The 10,020-nt window shown below is 45.5% G+C and overlaps 1 long non-coding RNA gene across 1 annotated transcript; it reads left to right on the top strand.

Moving 5' to 3' along the window:
- Nucleotides 1-4,596: 4,596 nt before the first annotated feature.
- LOC125406059 (uncharacterized) lies at nucleotides 4,597-8,255 on the top strand. The gene is made up of 3 exons (XR_007233779.3): nucleotides 4,597-6,405; nucleotides 6,800-6,933; nucleotides 7,084-8,255. It is a non-coding gene; the product is annotated as an uncharacterized LOC125406059 (long non-coding RNA).
- The last annotated feature ends 1,765 nt before the right edge of the window (nucleotides 8,256-10,020 follow it).

Here is a 10,020-nt window from a genome sequence, read left to right on the forward strand (position 1 = left end):
TCAGACATCACCCAATGAGCAGGAAGGCTGCAGAGATCCCACCACAATGACTCAGACCTCACCCAATGGGCAGGAAGGCTGCAGAGATCCCACCCCAATGACTCAGACATCACTCAATGGGCAGGAAGGCTGCAGAGATCCCACCCCAATGACTCAGACATCACCCAATGGGCAGGAAAGCTGCAGAGATCCCACCCAAATGCCAAGGTATGGGAAGTCTGTTTCTTGAGACAGTTTCTCACTCTGTAGCCCAGGTTGCCTATGAACTTGTTTTCCCTTGACTACCAGATGTGTAGGTAGCACATATGACCTGCATTTGTCTCCCCACCCCCACTTTTTTTCCTTAACAACCTGTTCTCTGGACTGGGCAGAACATGTTCCTGCTAAAAATACAAATGACTGTGATACATTTGTACATTTACTCATTCAACAAATATTTACTGGCTGTTTGGCTCTGCAGCAAAGAGTGCGCAGACCAGAGAAAGAGCAGATTGATAAGGGTACCTGATAATGGACTGTCTTAAACTTACTGGAGAAAAAAGTCACAAAATTATGAATTTTATTCAGCGTCTTGTGTGTGTGTGTGTGTGTGTGTGAGAGAGAGAGAGAGAGAGAGAGAGAGTTGAGACCAGTAAAATTACTTTTAATAAACCAAATATTAAGTCTATTGTTTTAAACTTTTTTATGTACATAGTGTTCCCCTTGCATGTATGTCTACATGCCAGAAGAAAACACCAGATCTCATTACAGATGGTTGTGAGCCACCATGTGGTTGCTGGGAATCGAATTCGGGACCTCTGGAAGAGCAATCAGTGCTCTTAACCTCTGAACCGCGTCCTCAGCCCCAAATATTAAGTCTAAACATTGCTTCTCTCATCTCTCTTTTATTCTTCCATAAGTCACAGCCACAGAATCCTTTTGTGTGACTATACCTGGGCATGGCAGCATGTCCCTGTAATTCTAGCACATGAGAGGTAGACAGAGAAGGCTCAGGAGTTCGTGGGAATCCTTAGCTACGTAAACAGATGGAGGCCAGTCTGTGCTACATGGAACCTTGTTCCAGAAAACAAAACATAGACCATAATTTAGTATTGTAAACACTAAATTTAATAGGTAATCCCAGATCTGTGGAAGGATTAAGAGTTTGAAACTAGTCTGGGCAATATAGCATGTCTGAGCTATCAGTCTGAACTACATAGTAAGACTATGTTTTAAAAAAATGCTGAGTATAAGCAACACTCAATGCAAATTAAAGAGATCATCCAAGTTACTGACACTGTGCCTCTTGAGAGTCCCAAAGCTCAGGGATGGAGGCTTCCAGCTGTTATCACGTGGCTAGGATGTGAGCAAACCTGGAAATGCTCATACAAAGGGTGTCTCACTGTCGGGAACAACGGACTCGCAGTACATTACACAGCTCTCCCGGTCTCAACATCTTACCCCCCCACCCCCCCACCCCGCCAATGATCCCTCAAATCAGCACACCAGTTCTGCATCCGTTGGCCTACAGGAAAGGAGACCTAAGTCTTAAGGTTCTAGAACACGTGAGGGAGGAAGGGGTCCTGGGAACCTGCCTCTTCTTCACCACCCACCTCCCATCTGGTAAGGGCCCTCAGTTCTCAGTCCTGGAGATTAACTTCTCTGGTGGAGACTATCACAACACAGCACTTCCTGTACTCAGTACTTATCCCAGGAGAAAGGCCAGGTTCTTCATGCTAATGGATTTTGAGTTTCTTTCTCCTCTCTCAAACCTTCTTTCTCTTTCTTTCTTTCTTCCTTTTTTCTTTATTTTTTTTTTCTTTTTTCTTTGTGACAGAATTTCTTTCTGGAGCCCTGGCTGTTCTAGACATCACTCTGTAAACCAGGCTGACCTGGAACACACAGAGATCCACCTGCCTCTGTGTCCTGAGTGCTGGGATTAAAGATGTGCGCCGCCACACCCAGTTTTTACCCCCAACTCACACTGCTTTTAGGAAGCAAAACAGCCTGGGTTTTTTGAGTTCCTGTTTTTCCTGGCCTCTTATTTATCTTGGCGTTATCTCATGAACTCTGGACAGACACCTCTGTGCACAGTTCCCTGAAAGTGAAGACCAGCAGTGAGCGTCACACATCCAAATGTAAGTGAATACATAGTTGGGGAACACAGAGTCCAGTCTCTTCTACTATGATTTCAACATGCAGCTAGTTCCCATGACAGAAGCTCAGAACAACACATTCCAGGATCTCCTCAGGTGTGTCTCATCTTCAGCATTTGAAATTTAACTGTAGAACACTTAAACTTAAAAATTAACTTGATAGGATGTGATCTTTTGGCTTTCTGTGACTTGAAAATTTCACCCCCATAAATATATGAGGAAGGGCCTGTTCCCCATTAAGGATAATCTGGAGAAGGTGTCTTGTTAATGTTTGAAGAGAAAAAAACATGAGGGGAGAAGATGGTCCACTTAACTAGCCTTTCCACCATCACTAGAGTCCTCTTGGCTGCAAAGAAAAATACTCGACAACAATCAACAATAACTTTACTCCTTCCATTTTAAAATACCATCAAAAGTAGGGTGCCGTGAAACAGAAGAAAGTACTCAGTCTTCCTCCGTAAGTCTGGTTGCTTATTCTCATCAGCAGTTCCTATCTCTCACTTTAATTCCTTTTCCATAAATAGATTGATTACACACGAACAGTTCTGAATACCTGTTGTGCACACTGGTCCAGGTGGGAAAGCGGCTGTTGTGCCCTCTTAAAGCTGCCAGTCACAGGATGTCAGCCCAAATCCCCCAGGTGGTGTTTGTACAGATAAGATCGTTATGAAACCTGTCAACTCTCTATCTCAGCTAAAGGGAGGGCAGTCCCCTCAGGGTTGGTACAGGACACACCCAGGACATCAAATTCTCAGCACAGAGGAGATTTGCTACCTAGGAGTTGCAAGTGTAGGCAGGGCTGCAAAGACAGGCAGCAAGCCTCAACAAGCAAGCAAGCAAGCAAGCAAGGAGCAAGTGTTTTTTGTAGGAGTTGGGTTTTTAGGGAGAGAAAAAGGGAGTCTGTGCTAGGGTGAGTTGGTAAATCCTGATTGAACATATTAGCCAAACAATGAATTTTAATTGTTGGACCTTGGTGGCTTGTCTCAGGAATGAATCTGTGGCCAAATAAGGGAACAGACCTTGGGGGCTAGCTTTAGGAATGTGATCTAATAGGTTTTAGCAAGAGGGAGAAGGGTAAAAGGTAAAACCCTGAGCAGCGCCAAGTTTCCCATGCTCAGGCCTGAGAGAACCCCTTCAACTCATTTATAAAATCTGTTGACTATTTTGTCCTGTCTGGATCCCAGAGACTCCATAAAACCCGATTCCCAATTGAGTTTGCTGCCACTAATGGCCATGACTCCCTTGGGTTGCATTTCCTCTGAGCATGCTACAATACAAGGGAAGAAATGGAAAAGCAGGAGACAATGCACTTAATTTAGAGAAATTCTTGAACCGTGTTCTAAAGACCAGATTTCATTAGGAGGAAGTTTTCAGATGGCATTTGATGGAGAAGGAAGTGGGAGCCAAAGGGAGGGGCATAGACTTTCACAGCCAGCTTGTGCACGAAGGAGGAGAGAAACGAAACTTGCAAACAGAAGCAGACAATTAAAGCTCCAGCAAAGAAGGGGAGAGAAGCAGATGCAGACAGGTGCAGATTTCTGTAGACGAGAAAACCATGGGTTTAGCCAAAGTCATCAGTAAGGAGAGGGGTAACTAGCGGCTGATGAAATCGATTGGGGCCGTTGGTTCGAACTGAGTTCCTTCACATGAGCTCCACATGGGGTCACTCCAGGTGACGATCTACACTCCCAAGGAAGGCGACAGCCAAATGGACACACAGGCCAGCTTCAGATGGCCAAGACAAGGCTGATTCCACCCTTATGAGCGAGGAAGGTGTGGGCGAGGAAGGTGTGAAACGATTAATGTGTTCTTTTCTAGCCCTGCTTGCCTGAGCCTTTCATTCTCTACCAAGTTTCTTCGTTCAGTGCTTCAGACCCTCGTCTTGTGACGTCTTGCGTGAGTGCCGCACAAGTCTAGCGTCACAATTCAAAGCTAGCTAAGATCTTTAAGTGGACAGTAATTTTGTCTGTAGACATAGCCGACCTAGTCTGGCACATCGGACCTGGTTTCTAAGTGTTTCACATTTACTACAAATAGTTAACATTCACAAGGTATTTCAAAGGTACAGCCACTGTTCTAAAATTAGTCCCCATGTTTAAACCTAGCAACGATCCAATCAGCAATGCCCTAACTATTGTTGTACACAGTTTGTAAAGGTCTCGAAGCTGAGAAGAGATGAAGCGGAGGATTCTAGTAGCCCTCACAGGCTGGCTCTGACCCTAGCCCCTAACCCTGCACAACTGTTTCCTCAGAGCGTCTGGTCGATGTCGTAACAGTGAGCTCTCAAGTCCTCAAGTTTCTTTTCCCTTGGTGTGTAGGGGGAAGGGCCACTCCTGGCCCTTGGAGGGAGGTAAGTATGAGGTGCTGCCTGTGAGTCACTGTGATGTGCCCATCTTCCTTGGATCCGCTCATAAGGTCATTTACTCTGTCCCCTCTCCAGAAGTCAAGTGCAGAAGCTAGCGAAGGGCTCTGAGGCCCTTGAAGACGGGGAAATACTGACATAAGCTAGCTCAGTTCCCATGCCAAGCCCTCGGTTAACCTTCAGTGTTTTCAAGAACTAACCCGCTGACTTATCAAACGGCTGATGTTCAAGAGCTATTTCAGTAGTCATGATTCACCCTCACTCCCTGATCGATGCGATGGCTGAGGTCAAGGACAACGAGCCTATCAGGTGATGTTTATCAGGGTGCTTTCAAAACAAGCTGTCATGAACAAGAGTTGGGACTCCTTGTCACAGTCAAATATAAAGGAGAACCTCAGTGGGGGGGCCAGAGAGATGACTCAGCAGTTGAGAGCACGTACTGCTTGCTCTTCCAGAGGATCTATGTTCAATTCCCAGCACCCAAGTCAGGTGCCTCCCAAAGGACTGTAACTCCAGCTCCAGAGAGATTGGACTTCTTCAGCCCCCGCTGGCACCTGAACTCAAGTTCACGCGCACATGCACACGCACACGCACATGCACACACTTTAAAATAAGTATTTAAAAAGGAGACTCTCAGCAAAACAAGAGAGGCTGGGTTTGTCTTCTTCAAGACCAGCAACCTGGCTAAGGAGGAAGCGCCACACTGTTGAAGACTACGTGCTCTCTGCATGGAGCTGGTGAAAGAATGAGTCTACTGTCATCCTGAAACTGGGCTGGGGGATCCCCAAGACCAAAGTGGATTTCCTCATATTCTGGCTGTCTCTGTCCTCAGGCTCCCAGTTGCAGAAATGTTGATGAGACTAGACCCCCAGGTTATGACAATGCAGAGCCTTCTGAAGACCAAGACCCAAATATAAACTCACTATGCTCAGGGTTTGTTTAACTAGCAAGGCCCTGGCCCACTGGGCTCCAACTGAACTCCCAATCACTCCAGCTGTTGAGGGTGATGACCCCTGGGGGAGGGAGGAAGAACAGAGGGTGTGGGCAGAATGGACACTTGCCAAATTCCCTGGGGAGAGAGATGCCCTTCTTCCCTCATCTCCCACCATGCACCACGGTGCACACTGTCATATGATTGTGAAAGGCAAGGAAGAGGCTATTTGATGACATTAAATAGGGAACTGAGAAGGGAAAAACAGATCTAAATGGAGTATGGCCATTGTCTACTTCTCCATTCTCCTACCATAAAGGTCCTAGAAAGAATGTTCTGGATTTACCTATGTCATGTGACTAAGAAGAAAAAAATCCCAGGGGTGTAGAGTCTTGGCCCTAACATTTTAGAAGTCTGTAATTATCTGAACAGAACAGAACAGGGCCCAGATGTTCCGTAAATGTGACTTGAAATGATCTTGTCTAAAATAAGGACAATTTGAAAACTCTGAGTTGAGTTTCCCAGGCTTGGCTTTTGGTCAAGTACTGCAGTTGTTTATGCTGCCAGGCCTCCAGTTTAATTTTAAAAAAGAACAAGTGACATAATCCTCCTTGTGAGTTCTGCAAGAAGCAATCGGCCACCTCGTGTCCTGAGTACTGCCCAGCGCAGATACTCAGTGCTGAGAGATCTAAAATAGTCTGCTGTGCATCTCAGAAGACAGGTATGACTTCCGTCTGCTTCAGGAGTAGCCGCCAGAGCCATGAAATCCCAGAACTGAAGTGCTCCCAGAACCTGTGAAACGCCATGGTCCTATTTCTCACTTGTACAATGAATATGCTAAACGAGAACATCTTTTAATATCCTCACAACTGTGCAAGTCCCTAATGACGTGTGCACATACAATAAAGCTGTATACCCATGGCGTTGCTACGTAAAAGAAGTCCATAAAGAATCACGCTGCACTTTAAAGTAAATAGGTAAGCATTCTTAAAGGTTTATATGACCCATCTTTTCTTTCTTTCTCTTTCTTTCTTTCTTTCTTTCTTTCTCTTTTTCTTCTTTCCTCCTTCCCTCCCTTCTTCCCTCCCCCCTCTCTTTTTCTTTCTTTTCATTTTCTTCCTCCCTCCTTCCCTCCCTCCCTTTCTCTCTCCCTCCCTCCCTCTCTCTTTCTTTCTTCCTTCCTTCCTTTCTTTCTTTCAAAGTTAGCCTCACCAGAATGTGAACTCAAAAGCGGTCTTTAGTTAGGGTTACTATTGTGTGGTGAAACCCTATGGCCAACAGAAACTTGGGAGGGGCTTATTTGGTTTACGCTTCCATAGCACGTTTTTAAGATACAGATAATATCTCAAGCAGATTCCATTGCCTTTTTAGGTCCCCAAACATTCTGTCACATGAGAAGCTAGGAACTGTTTGGGACTGAGGCTTTAGTTTGGTGTCAGCATGTGCAAGGCCTCCGGCTTAATTTCTACCAATAAACACGGAGTTCAAAGCAGTTTGGAACCAAGGTACTGAGACCCCAACTTTATGCACCCAAAGTCCTAGCTCAGGGTTGCTTTGTGCTTGAAAGCATCCGGGGTGGGGGGGGGGGGGGTCTGAGTGTCTTTGACTTCTTTTCTCTTTAATCAGTTTCCTTTATAATTTGTAAATGTTTTTAGCCTTCTCAGGAGCACCCGGGGAGGAATAATGAGGGAGACCGGACACAAAATAGCAGCCTCTTTCTGCGGTGAGGCTTGTTAAAAATCACCACACTCTACCTCCCACGCTGGGATCGGCGCCTCTGCATGGCGGTCCTCTTCTTTAAGTAGGCCTTCAATTCCAAACTCACCCTTCTGATCGAGCCCTTTCTCTTGGGCAAGATGAATTTCAAAGATGCTACTGGTTCCTACTGACACTTGCTCCTGAGACACTTTACTGGTGAATGATCTCACTTTGAAATCTTTCCCTCGTGACTGGAGTTGGGAAAAGCATCCTCCTGGTGCAGAAAGGGGAGAGATCTTCTTCACGGAACGTAAGGGGGAGAGGCCTCCGCCGCGGACTGACTTCAGCATCTTCTCCATTAGTAAGATTTCTGTCCTCCCTCCTCACACACAGCTCACAGAGAGTTCTCTCTGTGATAAGCTCTCTGTGATAATTATCTTAGATAATTGGCTGATTCTGTCAAAAATAGGTCTTGTCTTTCAACATGTTCTAATGGAGGGCTCTAGTAAACCCAATGTGTCATGAGGAGGTGTTTGACACTTGCTCCTTTTTCCTTAAATCAGATTCTAAAAATGCTGAGCCTCTGAGCTTGGAGGAACTTAGATGTCTCAAAGAGTCATTTGTTTTCAGGTATGGCCAGGATTTCATAAGAAACATCTCTTTGGCTCAGGTTCTATTTAAGGAGTACTGGATTCAGTGGTGTTTGCTCTAATCCAAACATTTATAGGAAAAAAATAAGTTTTATGTCTAACTCTGAGTCTCACTAATTCCAACAAATGAGGGTTATTTTTGTTTTGTTTTGTTTTGTTTTTTGTTGTTTTTTTTTTTCGAGACAGGGTTTCTCTGTGTAACAGTCCTAGCTGTTCTGGAACTAGCTCTTGTAGACCAGGTTGGCCTTGAACTCATAGAGATCCACCTGCCTCTGCCTCCCGAGTGCTGGAATTAAAGGCATGTGCCACCAGCGCCCAACGGTTTTTTTTTTTTCAGAAGGAAATAGAAATAAGATCTAGTAAAATAAAAACAAAAAGAGTATTTTGAGTTGACTCAGGCGATGAATTCCATTTACTCAGCTTTTAGTTTTTCCTCCTGTATGAAGTCTGACAATAAATGGACCTTATTGTTACACTCATTCCACGGTCTGCATGGTGGCTTAAGGAAGCATTCCATAATACAGTTTCCTCTTTGTGGAGACAGAAGAGGAATGGTTTCATCCAGGAAACTCGCTCTTTCTGTTAGTGGATCTCTGTGTGACGAGAGTGTGTTAGAGTTCCCTGGCTGGGGACCACAACAGTCAAAAATGTAAGACGCTGTTATTCACAGTCTCTACCAGATAGGATCACAGGGCCAGGCATGTAAACCACTGAGGATTCCACTAACACACCAATAACGACTTCACCGTGTCCCGCAATGACCCCTTTTGACTCGAGACGCATAACTAACTTCACTCCTAAAAGCAGCCTGAGATCAGCTTGCTCGCTTATTATCCATCCAATTATTAGAGATAAGAAACAAGCGGTACAGCCCAGCAGGTTCAAGAACAATCCTCTGAACACTACTCTGCCACCAGCATTTCCAGAAATTTAATGGATGACTGAATGCCAGGGGCCAAAAACCAAATATTTAGCTGTATTTTATGTGCACTGGTGTGAAGGCGTCAGATCCCCTAGAACCGGAGTTACAGACAGTTGTGAGCTTTCGTGTGGGTGCTGCCAATCAAACGTGGGTCCTCTAAGAGAAGACAGTGCTCTTAACCGGAAACAGGAAATCCATTACCCCGAGGTCACTATTACTCAGTCAACGGTTAGTCTCTGCAGTGTCTATGCACCAGTTCGCAGACAAGCGGTTCTCAACCTGAGGGTCCCGACCCCCACAGGGGTTGCAAGTCAGATATCCTGCCTATGTGATACTTTCACAGACTGACAAGCTCATTCTGACACTGCACTAAAAGGAAAACTGTGAAACTGAGTTTATTTAAATGATGCTTAAGTGAGAGAAACAAGAGCAGCTTAGACATTTCCCCCTCTCCTTGGGAAATAGCGTGACCCACAGTGGATGCTCAGTGGTGTTGGCCCTAGCAATAGCACAAGCATGAGAACAAACATGTTCAGAACAGGCAGGCCACGTCACTGCAGCGCCAGCTCCAGAGTCAATTCTCCAGTGACCCTTTGTAGCCGCCCTGTGTAAGATCCCGGAAACTGTGCAGCCTATCACCCTGGTCCTGCCCTCGAGGGACGTACCACTGCCACAGAAACAGATGTGTTTCTGTTACCACCCTCTATCATGATAAGACCTTCTCTGGGCGTTCTGTTGACTCCGGGAGTAGCTAAAATCAAGAGAAGCTTTAAGAAAGAGCCTGTGTTTAGCCTGGGGTCTCAGATGAAGTGTGAATTAACCCAGAGGTGTAGGTGAGAGCAGCTGAGGGACCACACACAGGAAAGCTGGGAAATGTGACAAGGTACAGATACTTCAAACAGTTCAAGAAGGTTGACAGAAAGAGGAGAGGGTGGGGGTTGGGAAACAAAGGACACACGGAAATCCCTGAAGATGGTTTTGTGAGATGCGGTCATGAGGATCTTTCTGCATCAAAGGGTTTGTGAGAACGAGGAGCTAAGTGTCAGATACGACATTTAAAATACTGGTTACGGTATGAAGAACAAAAAAGGAATGGGGGCAGAAAGAGTAGGAGGTTGCCACATTAACAAGGTGGGAAAAACACTAACCAGAAGGAGATGGACAAGAACTAATGTAGTCACCGGACATAAGGAATATGGCACAGGCCGGTGGCAAGGATAGTGCTGGGATTCTGTGATTTCAGCCACTGGAAACTCTGGGACCATTCACTTAGCAATGGCGGCAGCTGGGGAACAGATGAAGGGATGGAAGCCAGAAACTCT

Source organism: Myodes glareolus, chromosome 15 (assembly GCF_982192425.1).
Source record: "Myodes glareolus chromosome 15, mMyoGla1.1, whole genome shotgun sequence".
Taxonomy (NCBI): Eukaryota; Metazoa; Chordata; class Mammalia; order Rodentia; family Cricetidae; genus Myodes; species Myodes glareolus.